This window comes from Humulus lupulus, chromosome 1 (genome assembly GCF_963169125.1).
Source record: "Humulus lupulus chromosome 1, drHumLupu1.1, whole genome shotgun sequence".
NCBI classification, from domain to species: Eukaryota; Viridiplantae; Streptophyta; class Magnoliopsida; order Rosales; family Cannabaceae; genus Humulus; species Humulus lupulus.
The window spans coordinates 278,457,356-278,472,547 of NC_084793.1; the positions used below are offsets into that span (position 1 = coordinate 278,457,356).

General features: G+C 37.7%; 1 long non-coding RNA gene across 1 annotated transcript; it reads left to right on the forward strand.

Annotated features, from left to right (window-relative positions):
• Positions 1-10,568: 10,568 nt before the first annotated feature.
• On the forward strand, positions 10,569-14,093 carry LOC133834565 (uncharacterized). The gene is made up of 6 exons (XR_009893373.1): positions 10,569-10,898; positions 11,244-11,466; positions 11,591-12,702; positions 13,476-13,541; positions 13,849-13,920; positions 14,031-14,093. It is a non-coding gene; the product is annotated as an uncharacterized LOC133834565 (long non-coding RNA).
• Positions 14,094-15,192: the final 1,099 nt, after the last annotated feature.

The following is a 15,192-nucleotide window of genomic DNA, read 5'->3' on the forward strand; positions in this document are numbered from 1 at the left end:
GATAAATGTGGTAAATGCGATATATTTGTGTAGCACGATCCGAGACAGTCCTTGGGAGTTGTCATCCAGAAAGTCACAACGGGGTCGACTATCCGACTCGGGACGAGTCGAGGGGTAATTCGGGTATTAGATCTTTTATGGGGTTATCGAGTTAAGGAAATAAATATTTGGAGATATATTTGAGGTTAGAATGTTTAGAAGGGAATATTGGGGAAAATTACCATTTTGCCCTCGGGGACGTTTTTGGTACCCCGAGCCTTTGAGGTAACCTTAGAGACTAAGTTAAATAAAATAAGCTAAGGATATGTTCAGAGTTTTTAGAGGAACCAGCCCAAACTCTTTCTCTTCTCTCTTTCTTGTTTTCTCTCAAACTTGCCAAGGGAATTTTGAGGGGAAAGCTTTGGATTTGAGGCTGCAAATTGGGGAAATCAAAGCAAGGAGCAAGGTTAAAGATAGATGAGAGTCGAATTGTTCTTGAGGTAAGGATCTAAGCTTGAATTCTGTTTAATTTTCCTCTGTTTTGCTGAAGTTTGAGGGGTTAAAGCTTAGATAATTGGGCTTGAGTTATAGTAGGATTTTGGCTGGTTTCTTTTAGTTTATGTGATGCTTAAAGTGTATTAGGGTGATTATGGGATTCAATTATGTTGTTAGGGTGTGTTTAGAATGATTTCAGGGGAGTTAGCTCGAAAAGTTTGCATGGGAATTCTGGGTTTCGGGCTCGTGCCGTGGCCCTGTTCTTCAGCGTCGCGACCTACTTGCGTTTATAGGTTAGTGGCCTTCGAGAAAATTTCCCAGGTGCTGTGGCGCAAGGTTTGGGCGCTGCAACCCTAGGCTGGCAGATGCGAGGCAATTTTTCCTCTGATTTGGGGCGCGTCGCGGCGCTTAGGGAAGGCTGGGTCGCGACCCAAAAGTGGATTTTTGGCAAAATGATCGTTTTTAGCTCAGGAACTTGAACGTTAAGGCTCGGGAAGGTTTCTACTACCCGGTTTGGTAGAAACCAAGGTCCCAGAGGTTAGAATTATATCTCGAAGTTATTTAATGGATTAGAATGTGGTGGTTGATTATTATTCATGCGTTGTGACTAGCATTTCTTCAAGGCTCAGGTTAGAGGACTGTGCTCATGATCGCGGTGCTTGGGAAGCTCGGGACACAGGTAAGAAAACTATTGTTCCCGTAGAGCTTGTATGCTGGGCAAGGCCCTATATGATTGTGTATGCAGAGAGTAGCCCTTTGATTGAGTTTATTCATGTTCGGTATTTGCATTATTATGCTATGTATGCATTTGTGTGAATGTTCAGCAAGAGCCGGGAACGGTGCAGGCCGAGGTCGGCAAGGCTGGGAACGGCAAGGGGCCGATAATGGCGTTAAGCACATGGAGTGCAAGGCCGAGTGTGGCAAGGGGACGGGAGCAGCGTTTAACACGCGGAGTGCGAGGTGCCAGGGCGAGACCCTAAAGAATACCTGGGATATCCTTATGTTGTGGACCGCGAACCCAAGGCCTGGTAAAGTGCCTGGGACGGCATGGTCGTATGTGTATAGCCTATTGATGGCCTGTTTATATGCTAAGTGTTTGATATGCATATGTTATCTGCTTGTGAGGGTTTTCTTGCTGGGCTTCGGCTCACGGGTGCTCTGTGGTGTAGGTAAGGGCAAGGGGAAAGTCGACCAACCATGAGTATGGAGACCGTGAAGCGGCGCGTACATGTTTGGCATGCCTGGCTTCCACGACCAGTGGTTTTTTGGGAGATGATTGTACTAAACCTAGATTTTTTCGTTTAGCCGACTTTAGTTATATTTTTGGAGTTGTAAATATTTCCAAACAGTATTTTGGGATCCCAAATGTTAAATGCTTTATATTTTTCAATAAATGAAAGTATTTTCAAAATATAAGACTCTGATTCTGGTTTAATCACACTTTTGCCTTAAAACCTCGATTAGCGAGTTAATTGCACATTTTTAACTCACTTAGTAACGGCTCTAAGGAAGTAGGGCTTTACAATAACAGTTCATTAGGCTGGCAATATTTGGACCTGGTGGGTAGATAAAAGTGGGCCTGTTATTTTGGACCTTTTTCCATTCAACCGATAGGACCTTTTCCCATTTTTCCAATGGGGCGAACCAGAACAAAATGTCCATTTGGACTTGGTAAGCTGGTTTGAACCTTTCTTGGTCTAAGAAGGATTTTATGGATGTGTGCAAGGCCATAGTTTGTACTTCGACAGCTATGGTAAAAACACTGGCCAAATACCAGAAAAGGAGAGCTTCTGGTTTTGGTGTGAAGATAGCATCTCGAAGAGGTAGAATTTGGGCAAATGGATACTTTGGATGGATTCCAAAGCCATTTTGTATAGAAGGTCCAAGTTTGGAGATCATAATATTCTGGAGAAAGATTTCTCTGTGGGTCGCTCTTTCTCTAGCTGATTTGTTGGATGTTTTCGAAAGGATATTCTTTGCATCCCGAGGAAAATATTGGTTGTGTGTGACAGAAGAGGAAGAGGGCATCATGAATATGATTGGGATGGTATGTGATGATTTTTGGATGACAATGGGGATGGTTCTTGGTGAGTATCCTGAGGCTATATTTATAGCAGAGGGTGATATGGATCAGAAATCATCCATAGTATTGTCTTTTCCTTGAATGTGTTTAATGTCAAAAGAGTAGTTGTCAAACCAGACTGCAAATCTCAAAAGCTGGGCATTTGTCGTTTTGCTCTTTTTTAGACCAATCATTCCTTTCGACGCGGCAAAGTTTGTTTCTACCAAGAATTGATGACATATCAGATGGAATTCAAATTTTGTAATACCCTTCTTTATCGCCAACAATTCTTTAAGGGTAGAATGATAATGGAGCTGAGAGTCTTTGAAGTGGCCACTCTTGTATCCACATATTTTTCTTTTGCCTGTCTTGTCTTGTTCAAGTAGGATCGCTCCCCAATACCGATCACTAGCATCTGTTTGCAGGATTCTTTTCCATCAGAAGGAATCTGCAGAGGTGGTAGTGTCTGCATTATCTCCTTTAGTTTTTTGACTGCTACAGTTTGCTCTTGTGACCATGGTGGAGTTTTCTTTTTATGCATGTCACTGAGTAGTCTTGTCATTTCCGAAAGTCGCGGGACAAAATCCCATAAATAGTTTTCAATTCCTAGGAACTGTTGAATTTGGACCTTTGTGAAGTCCTTTTTGGGAAACTTTAACAGCTCTTGGGCTATGTGCGGTTGGGCTTCATATTGGCCTTTAATAAGCTTCATCCCCAGAAAGTCAATTTGGGCTTGTCTAATGATCATCTTCTTTTCGGATAACATGACCCCATGGGCTTCTGTGAGAGAAATGAACTGGGCCAGAAGATTTTCATGGGCTTGTTCATCTTGTGAGAATAACAATATATCATCAATGTAGATTAGGCCTTATCTAGAATGGGGCCATAGATTTTAGTCATGGCCTTTTGGAACAGTGATGGGGCCATTGATAGTGGTGATTTGGAATGCAGAAGGCCGTTTTGGTCCTATCTTCTTCTTTGATACCCAACTGCCAAAATCCCGCTTTTAGATTGAATTTTGAAAATATTTGAACCTTTGACAGGCTTGCAAATAGGGAATTCTTGTTTGGTAGGGGGAATTTATCGTCTGCCAAAAATTCATTCAGGGGCTTATAATTGATGACCAACCTCTATTTTCCCCTAGCCTACTCCGATCTCTTATTGACGTAGAAAGCATGGCATGCCCATGAAGAGGTGGTTGGTTCAATTAATCCTTGTTGTTGTAGTTCTTTGCATTCCTCTGGGTTCATGCCTGGGTGGCTTTCCTTGGTAGGGTTAACATCTTCATTGAGCTTAAATGGTAAACTGATGAAGAACTGATGATTTTTCTAAAGAGGGCGTTCACATTTCTGGAGGAATTCAGCATGACTTGCAGCACAGGAATTTTCTATGAGCCATTGTCTTACCTTGGAGAATGGATCAGGAGGCATGAGGAAGTAGTTTGGTATGGGTTCCCATGGAGAAAAATGTTGTTTGTAGCCGAGGCCACGAAGAAGGATTCATAAACCCTTTTTCTTGGTGTAGACATCAAAACCAAAAATTAGATCTTTCCCTGGTAATTTTAAACCAATTACTCTATGAATGATAGAGCAACCTTGGAAGAACTGTAATTTAATTGGTTTATTGATAAGCTCTGTAGAGAAGATGCTTCCATTTGCAGTTTGGAAGAATTGTTTTTCTTTCCTCCAATATTCTGGAGGAAGAACATCAGGGTTCATCATGGTGTATGATGCTCCTGTATCGAAGAAGGCTGCTACTTTTACTGGCCGAGCATACTATGTAGAGAGGATCTCCATGGAGATGATTTGCGATGGTTGTATTGTATTGATAGCTGCCATGTGGTAGAAATCATATGGAGCTTTCTGTTGTTCGAATGCACAGAGGGATTCTGGATTTATCTCGTCATCAGTAGAGAAGATGGATTCTAGGTCATTATCTTCGAGGGATATGCCCATTGTTTGTTGAATGTGGGAGATCAGTTTGGCAGTTTTCCTTTTGGGACATTGCTTGGCATAATGTCCTTTGTTACCACAGATGAAACATTTGTCGTACTTCTTCCTGAAAGAGCGCTTCCTCCTTAGAAACTTGAATGAGCGATGTCCTTTTTCTTTTGGGGATTTAAAGGTCTTAAAGGTTTTAAACCTTTTATCATGTTTCCTTTTTTCTGGAAGACAAAAACATACTCATTATGTTGGACATTTGATTCGTAGGTCCTTTTGGCTGCAAACCTTTCCTAGCTTCTTGGATTGTTTCACGAATTCTTGGATAAATTTGTGCTGAGAACACATCTTTTCCAATGCCTATAGAACTAGCTAATAGATTTCTCCACTCGTAGCATCAGCTAGGGTTCTTCATGTTCGCGAGAGAAGTCTGAAGGTTTCTTCTCCTAGTGGTTCTGGTATGGAAGAGAGGAAAGCCTGTTTTAGATATGGATCATCAATTCCACCTATTTGGTAGAACCGTTGAGTCATCTTTTTGTAATGCTTCTCCAAATATCTCTTATCCATTGAACAACATTTTAGTTTAAAGAATTCTGCGCGTAGTCTTTCAGTAACTTGAGCCTCCTGTCTGCATCATTCAATATACAGATAGGTCAGGGCATTGGTGACAGATGGAAGTTGTAAAAACGCCATTTTCCTATAATCACCCAGACTTGTCCACCAGTCTTGTAGGGTGCCTGTAAAACGGGAAACAAAGCTGAGGAGAACCATTCCTGTCTGTGCTTCTGGTCTTTGTGATTCGAGGCTGAGCTAAGCCTGAAACTCTTGGAACCTTTCACGCCATTTTGATGGAGGGAGGTCATCTAAAGTAAAAGTTTGAAAATTTGAACCTTTAATCTTTCATTTTTGGGGAACATGTGGTGTTGTTGATTCATTTCCACTTTCGTCGTCACTTGTGATAATTGGTTCAGTTTGTGAGTTTGATTTAGTAGGTTGAACCATCAGATGTGGAAATGCTCCATCATCATCGTTGGATAAGTTTTTACTGGATAAGCTCTCGGGATCACTAGGTATAGTATCATCAGAAGTTGAGCTCATTTCTTCAGACCAGTCATCTGAAGAATTGTCTGAACTAGCCGAAGAGCTTTGGTCGTCTAAGTCTATTTCATTTTCTGCGTTTTAGAGAGTGCTTGTATGTCGAATCATTTGCGATAGAGAATTTTTTGTTGTATGAACCATAAGTTTCTTGATTTCGTCTGTCGGTTGGCTTGGTGGTTCTTTCTTCTTCCCTTTTTTTGTCTTTTGTTGTTGGTTTTCATCAAGCATGCATCTTAATCTTACAACAGAGTCCTCTTGTACAAATCCAGTAATAGGAAAAGGCTGGGAGGTTTTTGGGATTGTAGCAAACTGCCAAGGGACCGACGTCGTAGTTATCCCAAACAGAGACGAGGTTCCCAAATAGCTAGTTGAAGGAGCCTTTGTTGGTTCTTGTTGGCAGAACTGATTCTTGAGGGATTCATATTGAGTTTTAAGGCTCTTCATCTCGGTTTCTTTTGCCAAGAATACTAGCATCAGAACTGAGTTTTCTTTGATGATGGCTAGAAGTTCTTCATGAGTATGTTGGAACTTTGCAATGAGTTTGTCGATGACAGTAGTCTGAGATTGTTTTACTGCCGTCTCTATTCTGGTATTTTGTAACTCGACTTGCTTTAAGACCTTGTTTTGGGCAATCATATTTTCTGATTGCCAGTTGAGAACTTCTTCGGCCGGAGATACTTTTTTGAGAGACCCATCCGCGTTCCTGGCTGTGGGGTTTTGAACCTTTGGTTGGTGAGAGATCGTACCTTGGTTGTCTTGCTTATCAAATTTCTTGAGAGGAGGAAAATTTGACTCATAATCAGTAGTAGTCATCATACATACTTGTGGAATTTGTTGTAACTGATATTGAGCAAGAAAAGCTTCTCCATGATGTTGCATCCATTTTTCTGCTTTTTTGTAGCATGGCAAAATGTTTTGTTGAGGAGCCAAAAGTGGAGGCTCTTGGGAGCCTGTTGGAGGAAGCTCAATGTCCCATCCAGTTGGTTCTAGAGGAGAGTCAGGTAAGCCTTTAGGAGTAGAATATTTGACTATATAGTCAAACTTTCCAAAGGGTTGGCCTAACAATCCTATTCCTTTTTCTCCTTGATCTAGTCGTTGCTTAAGTCGTTTTCCTGAGCTCGGACGTTGCTTTGGCTTTGGGAGGTCTTCTTCCACTTTTAGGAAACTTTTGCAGTCGCAAACATCCCAATACTTATGTCCATCCGAAGATTCGAAAGCATAAATAGAGCTGCCTTGAGAATCAAAGGATTGGATTTCCACATCAGCTGGTGTGACAGAAGTCATCATATACTGGGTGGTAAAGCAACTGGGAGTCTTTGTTTGAGTTTTGTAAAAGATTATTTCGATAGAGCCATCATCTTTCTTGTGATAAGATGGTTCAGTAAGAGTCTGGACAGCTTTTTAAGGTTGATGGAGCATCTCATAATTTGTTATCCATGAATTGGGCAAAATCTTCATAAGATCATCTGTAGAGATTTGCCTTGGAATATGAGTGCATGTTGGGACTTGGGTAGAGTCTACTAAGACCAGTAATGCTTCTTCAGCTGTTGGCAAAGAAAGATCCAGAGTGTGATCTTGGAGTCTGTATGCCATCTGGTAGTGAAGAGTAGTTCCAATGGAAGTAAGATCTTGGTCAATTCCAGAAAGTTAGACTTCTACTTTGAAAGCATCAGTCAAATGGTTGTCTTTGAGAGACATATTAAAGTTAGGAAACAGTGTAGTTATTACTGTTCCTGCATTTAATGTAGTTTCTATGGTTGCAATGCTTGCATGTTGGTATTTCCTCATTCAGGTGTCGAGCAGACCCATTCGGCAGCCAATTGGAAGGCCCTTTCGGTCATGAAGGGAAATAGCTAAGCGAATGGCACCAAAATGAATATGGGTGAATCCTTGCGCAATCCACTCAGGAATAAATTCAGGAGGGATTTGTAAAGTAACGAATTGGACCTCAGGAGTAGGTCTCAATTGGCACTTGCTGAATTTAGAAGCTTGGATATATTCTTTTGGGGCTTTGTAGGATGGTTTGATGAGTGCTTTAATGGACCGGGTAAAAGGAGTAATGGATTTTGGGAAGATTTGGTATGGGTTAATCAAAGGAAGGTTGTTATTGGTAATCTTGTTTTCTTCAGGAACATATGATAATTCATAAAGAAAGTCAAGTTTGTTGGCAGTGGACTTACGGAAAGATGGGGAAGGAGTAAGTGACAAAGGTGATATTATAGGAGCACTAAAGATTGCAGAACTTGTAGATGAGGTTGTGTTTGCCATGATCTGAAATAGAGATTCGTCGGTAGGATAGGATGAAGTATGGCTCTGATACCATTAAGATGTTCCTGCTATAAGTTAGTTAGACAAACTAACGAATTAATAAACCCAACAATTTATCACACGGATCTGCACGACTTACACACTCCAAAGGAAGAGTTCTCTATAATTATAAAGAAAGTTGTTAAAATCACTCTCTAGTTGCTCCTTTATATGAATGCTCAATTTTGGAGTTCCTTTACATTTTGTATTCCCTTCTCTATATTTGTAGATTTTTTAGAGTTCCTTTAAATATTTTTTTCTATTTTTTATTCACTTTTTTTCTTTCTCTCTCCAAATTTATTAGTTTTTTATTCCTTTCTATTATTTTAATTAATAAAAATGTTTAAAGATATAATATTTAAATGATGTAAAAATAATGTAGAGAAGTTGTTGTATTGTAAAAAAAATTTGAAGTAAAATAGAGAAAGTGAGGCTTTAGTGATGTATTTTGAAGGATAGAGTAGATGAGTTAGAGCACTCACAATGGATGCTCTACTCCTTCCTTTAAAATACATCTTCAAAACACACATTTTTCTATTTTACCTCTAAGTTTTACATTATACCATACATCAATTTCTCTATATATTTCTCTAAATCATTTAAAAATTATATCTTTAAACATATTTTATTAATTAAAGTAAAATAAAATAATTGAAAAAGAAAAAAGAAATAATAAAGATATATACTAAATGGGAGAGGGAAAGCTTATAAAGAAAAATAATAATATTAAAATATTATATAAAGTGTTGACACCATTTTTCGTCAACTTAAAATGTAGAGCGGATAAACAATAAGAGCTATGAAGCAGATGAATGATCTAATAAGACAACAAGAATTTTACGTGGTTCAGCAGTTAACTCTGCCTAGTCCACGAGTCAATTTTATTAAGACTTTGGATATTTCAGGAAATTCTTCAGGGATGAATTCTCCAGAAATTCTCTCAAGATCTCAAAAATCCCTCCCCTTTAAGTGTTCATGATCTATCTATTTATAGAAGGTTCTCAGAGTTTGTTCCCACATATTTCGGGAAGATACTCCTCTTCATTAATGGGAATAATGACATTAAATTTTGTAACTCCTACATACAAGGAAACGTCTCCTGAAGACCAGGAGGCATATAACAGACTAGTTAATATCCCTTTAATGTAGGGAAGTTACAACAATACATATCTTTAAATGCATGGAACGCGTCTCATCAGATGACCTATTACGTTGTTCGAGATCGGTAATCAGTATCATGTCGGACCAGGTCTTTAGGTATATTATGAGCTGGCCACCTTACCCCAAGACCAGCTCGGAGCGGGTAAATACCACCGAGGCCATTACATTCCGAGCTTCTACCCATGCCAAGCTCGGGCTACTTGATCCGAAGACACCCGACAACGGATATACTCCGATGCTATGTCTTTCGAGCTTAGGGAGAACTTCGAGGTTGCCACCTTGCTTCGAGGTTGCCACCTAGACCACAAACATGCACTTTAGATATCACGAGCTCACACCTGACGAATCCAGCTTTCGAGATCACAATCTCAGGTCTCGAAATCTAGGTGTAACATTTTTCCCCCTCAAAAGTATTAGTTCGAATCCTATGAGAAGGAAACTTTTGAACTACTTCCCTCGGGAACCGTTCCATCACACACTCGAGTATGGACACACGTCAATTGGGTATTGCTTATTCAAGGTACTTAAGTGCCTTGAAACTCTGCCCATGTTCATCCGCCTGCCCTCCTTTTGGGTACCATCACTTCATTGTTCCCTGACCGTCATATCTGATACTGAATCTGGCCAATGGCCCAGATTAGTTCTCTTTTCGTCCCCGTGGGCCTATAAATAAGTTTCCGGTTGTCTTCTTCATTTTTCCTTTTCATTCAAACTTTTAGAGAGAAAAAACCAGAATCATTCTTGTCTGATTCTTGCATGTTCTCCAAGCCGAGAAGACAAAACACGGTTGGACTTTTTGAATCAGTGAGATCGTACTTGCAACCGCTCGTTCAATCATCCATTTCTCTGTTTCCACCGATTACATTGTGTAAGTTTTCGGTTTATGGTTTCTTTGCGTTATATATATATACATTTTTTTTATGCATGCTTATGCTTCTGTTACATCGTAGGCATTAGGATTTACTCTCACTACAACAATTTTGCTTAAATATTACATTAAAATATAATGGATTTTAAGAAGTGTTATTAATAAATCCTAATAAAGAAATAACACAAAGAGGTGGCAAATAAAATCTCAATTATATTAGGCGCCAAATGAAAAAGAAATTAGAGAAAGTCAAATGAAAAAATCATACTCAGTTTCTACCTAGCCCTAATCTCTCAATCCAAATCCGCCTCTGCTTCTTTCTCTCACACCCAGTTTCTCAGTTGCCTCTCCATCGATCTTTCCCTCTCTCTCTCTCTCTCTCTCCATCCATCACGCGAGTTGCTGGAGCACTCTTTCCATTTCATTGAGTTGCTGGAGCACGCAGGTCCGAGTCACGGTGCTCTGTCCCCCTCACGCGAGTCACGGTGGTGTCTTCCCTGCTGGAAGCAAGAACCTTGGCAAGAATATCTCTGTGAGGTAGTATGCTTGACCTGGTCTATTTTGCAGATCTGATTTGGGCACTTTTAGATCTCGCATTCTTTATGCAAATGTATCTTATGATCGTATCCTATTTAATATCATTATATCTACGATATAATAATCATTTTCTGCCAACAATTTCATAGATGAATTGCAAAAGAATAATTCAAACGGTAAGCTAATTGATAATTTTGCTTATTCTGCCAACAATTTCATAGAGAGTTCCAACTCCAACACCCAGCTTTCACCTCATGCGAATTTTACTGGGACAACGTCATATGTGGTACCAGAGTCAGAAACCATCTTGAAATGTGATGATTCCACTGAACATATTATGCACAAACAACGTTTAGGAGAAATGGATGAACTTGATGCAGAACTTGCAGCTAAGTTTGAACGTTTGTAGCTTAGCTTGGATACAGAACAGGCTCAGCACCAATGTTCAAAGGTAAAGATACATGCTTTACTAATAATAGTTTGCATTTTGCTATAAATATTAAAGTGATTCTCATAATGACTGAATGAAGACCCAAGAGGCGTAGCTTTATTAGTAGCATATTGTTCTCCCATAATGGCTGAGGTTTGAATATTGTAGGTTTAGTGAGACTAGTTAAAAAAATGATTGAATAAAGAATAGTCAACTAACCTGTATGCTAGAAAAGGACTCTCAAATTTAGTCTATTGTTAATGCCGTTGTGATTTGTTGATACACATGCATTTTCATTGTTGGTCACTTGTACCTTTTTCTTCTTTTTATAATAATAGTTACTTGTGATCTGGGTTGCATTTTCAGGATGTTATGGACACTGCTTCTTCAGTAAGCCAGAGCCTGAGTTATGGGGAGGTAATACCATCCCCGGTCTTCCAAATACAATAAAAGAAATATAGAACTAATGGAAAAGGAAACGTGTCTTTGGGCAAGGCTACTGGGTCATTGTTTAAAGTTTCAAGTGATTGATATTAATATGCTAATATAATTATATTTTGAGAGTTTGCAGTACTCTTCTTTCTAGTAGGTGCTGTTTTCTAACATTAGAAAATTGTATGTTATTTTATTATTCATCATTCTACTAAATGATATACTCTGCATTTCAAGGAAAGCTAACACTTAATTTTTCTTAAAAATAATAATATGAGCAGCTGACAGTGAGAGACGATAGTGTACTTGATGAGGAAATGTTGTTGATCTTAAGGTCCTCTTGATTGGAGAAGAGGTGGGAAATTTGTATTTATTTTTTCTTAGTGCTCTTTCATTCTTTTTGTTCTTCATTTTTCTTCAAATTGTTTTTCATTCCAGGTTGGGGAATACCAAGAAGCATACAAGGTTGGATTTTCTTATTTATTGAAAAGATGAATTTTTTTTCTTATGTAATCTTCTTTACAAACTCTTGTCTAATACTGCCCATTTCCCCTATGCTTTTGCATAGATATTCAAAGATCTTTTGGACAAGTATGGCCCTGACAGAGTTCTTGATACTCCAATCAGAGAGGTACGTTTTGTTACTTGCCATGTTGACCTTTCTCCTGTTTTTTTTTTTTTTTGTTGGTTTGTGTGGGAAGATGGGTCTAGTTACGTAGATATAATTCATGGTATTATTATGGCTTATTTTTCCTTGTATTGAATCATATATTAATAATAACATGTTATTCAATTCTTAAAACTGGCCATTTGATTTTTGGAAGTAAGAAAGGAGATTATTCTTGTTTATTTACTTTAGTAGCAGCACTTGCATGACCTGAGCTACCTAACATGAGTTAGTTTTAATTTCTTTATTTGTTTTGAATTTATGTTCTCTCTCTTTCTCCTTTTCTTTTTTATTTTGAAACATCTCAGTTTGAGAAAAAATTGTGTCAATGATCTTTTTTTTTTATGGATCTGTTTAGAATGGCTTAAGCTTGAATATATTTAGCAATGACACTATTCTGTATATCTTCTGCCATCTTGAATTATCTCAATTTCTTTGTACGCTTTGTTGATATTTCAGATTGTTAAGGCTCAAGCTCAATTAGATTTAGGTATCTCAATTGTCTTATAATATTGATATTTTGTCTTGCATTATAGTTTTAAGGTGAATGTTGAAAAAGAGGAGAGAAGTGACATTCTCAACATTTCTAAAATCTGATGTTTTTTTCTATGGATTTTCCCAACCCGCATTTTTCTTTTTGAGAAGTGGTGAATGCTTTTGTAGCCATTTCTTTGGGTGCACCAATAGGTATGCCACTTGCAAGCTTGGCATGCTATTCTTGTTTAGGTATGCCACTTTTTGTGTTTTTTTCTTTATTTTTTATAGACCCCTTGCTGTTTTTTTCTTCTTTAATAAATATTGATATCAGAGATTAATTTCCATTACTGCAGCTATTTTGTGGAGGACTAGCTAGATCCACAATTTCCATTATATTGTGTTTATTTACATGATGTTAATGAATTTTTTTTTTGTAACAATAGAATAGTTTATAATCCAATACCCATGTTTCCTTAATAGAAGTTGCTTAGTTTTATTTTCACTGCTAATGATTGTGATTTTATATTGTGGAATAGATTAAAATTTTAGTTCTACTTTGGTATAATATGACACATATTCAGAATATAGCCACAATTTTGTGTGATTTTTAATAAAAACATGTAAACTTGGGTTTCTAAAAGTTTGGAGAATGATGGTGAAAACTCATGTATATTGTATGTTGTAACCCATTGTTTTTTCTCTCTAATTTTTTCCCTTTCACCCCTGAATTTATTTTCACTGCTAATGATTGTGATTTTGTATTGTGGAATAGATTAAAATTTTAGTTATACTTTGGTATAATATGACACATATTCAGAATATAGCCACAATTTTGTGTGATTTTGAATTAAAAACTTGTAAACTTGGGGTTCTAAAAGTTTGGAGAATGATGCTGAAAACTCATTGTATATTGTATGTTGTAACCCAGTGTTTTTTCTCTCTAATTTTCTCCCTTTCACCTTTGAATTTATCTGTTTGTTTGTGGAAATATTACTACTTCTTGGCCTTTTCTTTTTTAATAGGCTCATAATACCGAGCTAGAAGATGAACCTCCAACAAAAAGACGACTTTCATCAGCCTTTGTCAAGGTATAAAGAAGAAAGTCTTGTGTTGTTCTTTAGAATTATGCTGCTGAATCTTTTTTTCATTTTCATTAATCTGTATGTATTGATAAAGTTCTTTAGGTATCATAAATATGAAAATAGTAATGTTGAGCGTTCTGGAGCTACTCGGGGATTGAGTGAGATCAGTTTCTTAATTTGAGAAAAATTAAATAATATAACAGAGCAATATTTTTAGTTAAATACTCGGGCACACAAACTCTGTTGATTAATTTTGAGTTAAATATTTTCATGTTAAGCTTGATGGTAATTACATGATTTGGAACTGGATCAGGTGACTGGACAATAACACTTTGAGTGGAGCAATTCCTGCATCTTTGGCTAACATGACACAGCTTGCCTTCCTGTAATTCTTTTCAACTTTTAGCATTATAATACTACTTGTTATCAAGGCTCCATCACAAGTTTAATAGTTTATAAAAAGGTTTTATGGGATTTTTTTTTTTAATGGTCTAGGGACCTGTCATACAACAATCTAAGTGGTCCAGTACCAAGGTTTCCTGCCAAGACCTTCAAGTAAGTCATTTTCTATATTGTAATTGTTTTTGTTGTTGTTGTTATTAAGATAGATTATTTGAGAGATTATTAAATAACATGTTACAACTGCTCTAATTTGCTTCTTTATGCCACTTTTGAAGATGCTCAAACTGCTAGGAGACCCAAAAACCATAAAATTGCTTTAGCCTTTGCTTCAAGCCTGGGCTGCAATTGTCTACTAATTCTTGGGTTTGGTTTCCTTCTTTGGTGGAGGTACAGACACAACCAACAAATTTTCTTTGATGTCAACGGTCAGTAAACCTAACTCATTTTTTAAGCAATATCATTAAAAAAGAAACAGAAGAAGAAGAGATTAATAGTTGTAGGCTTTAAAAAATTTCAGAGCAACATCATGAGGAGGTTTGCCTTGGAAACCTGAGGAGATTTCAATTTAGAGAGCTTCAGATGGCAACAAACAACTTCAGCAGCAAGTACTTGGTTGGAAAAGGTGGTTTTGGAAATGTCTACAAAGGCTGTCTTAGAGATGCTGTCTCAGAGATGGTACAGTAGTACCAGTTAAAAGGCTTAAAGATGGTAATGCCATTGGTGGTGAGATTCAATTCCAAACTGAAGTTGAGATGATCAGCCTGGCAGTTCACATGAACCTTCTTCAGCTTTAAGGGTTTTGTATGACGGCCTGTGAGAGGCTCTTAGTTTACCTCTATATGTCAAACAGCAGTGTTGCCTCCCGCCTCAAAGGTAAGCTGGCCTGTGATGTTCTATTTTTTTTATCAATTTTATCTTATGATATTTTGCCAAAGCACTACTATCGAGAAATATAGGTTTTCATCACTAGTATCTTATTGGAAATAGATATTTCTACTTTGGTATCAAAGCTCATAATTTGTAATCATTCTATCATTTTTATCAAGTAGACATCTCTATTGAAATTCCAATGATTTCCAAACCACTACATATTGGCAACTTGAAGTCTTGGAATCTTTTCATATTCTCTATGAAATTAGGCACTCATGATAATTATCATGCAATCAAGGGAAACCATCCATGACAATTGTTGATTCATTTTTTTAGTAGTTCTATTTGTTCTATTTTACAGTTCACTATAAGGTATGAGTTTGAG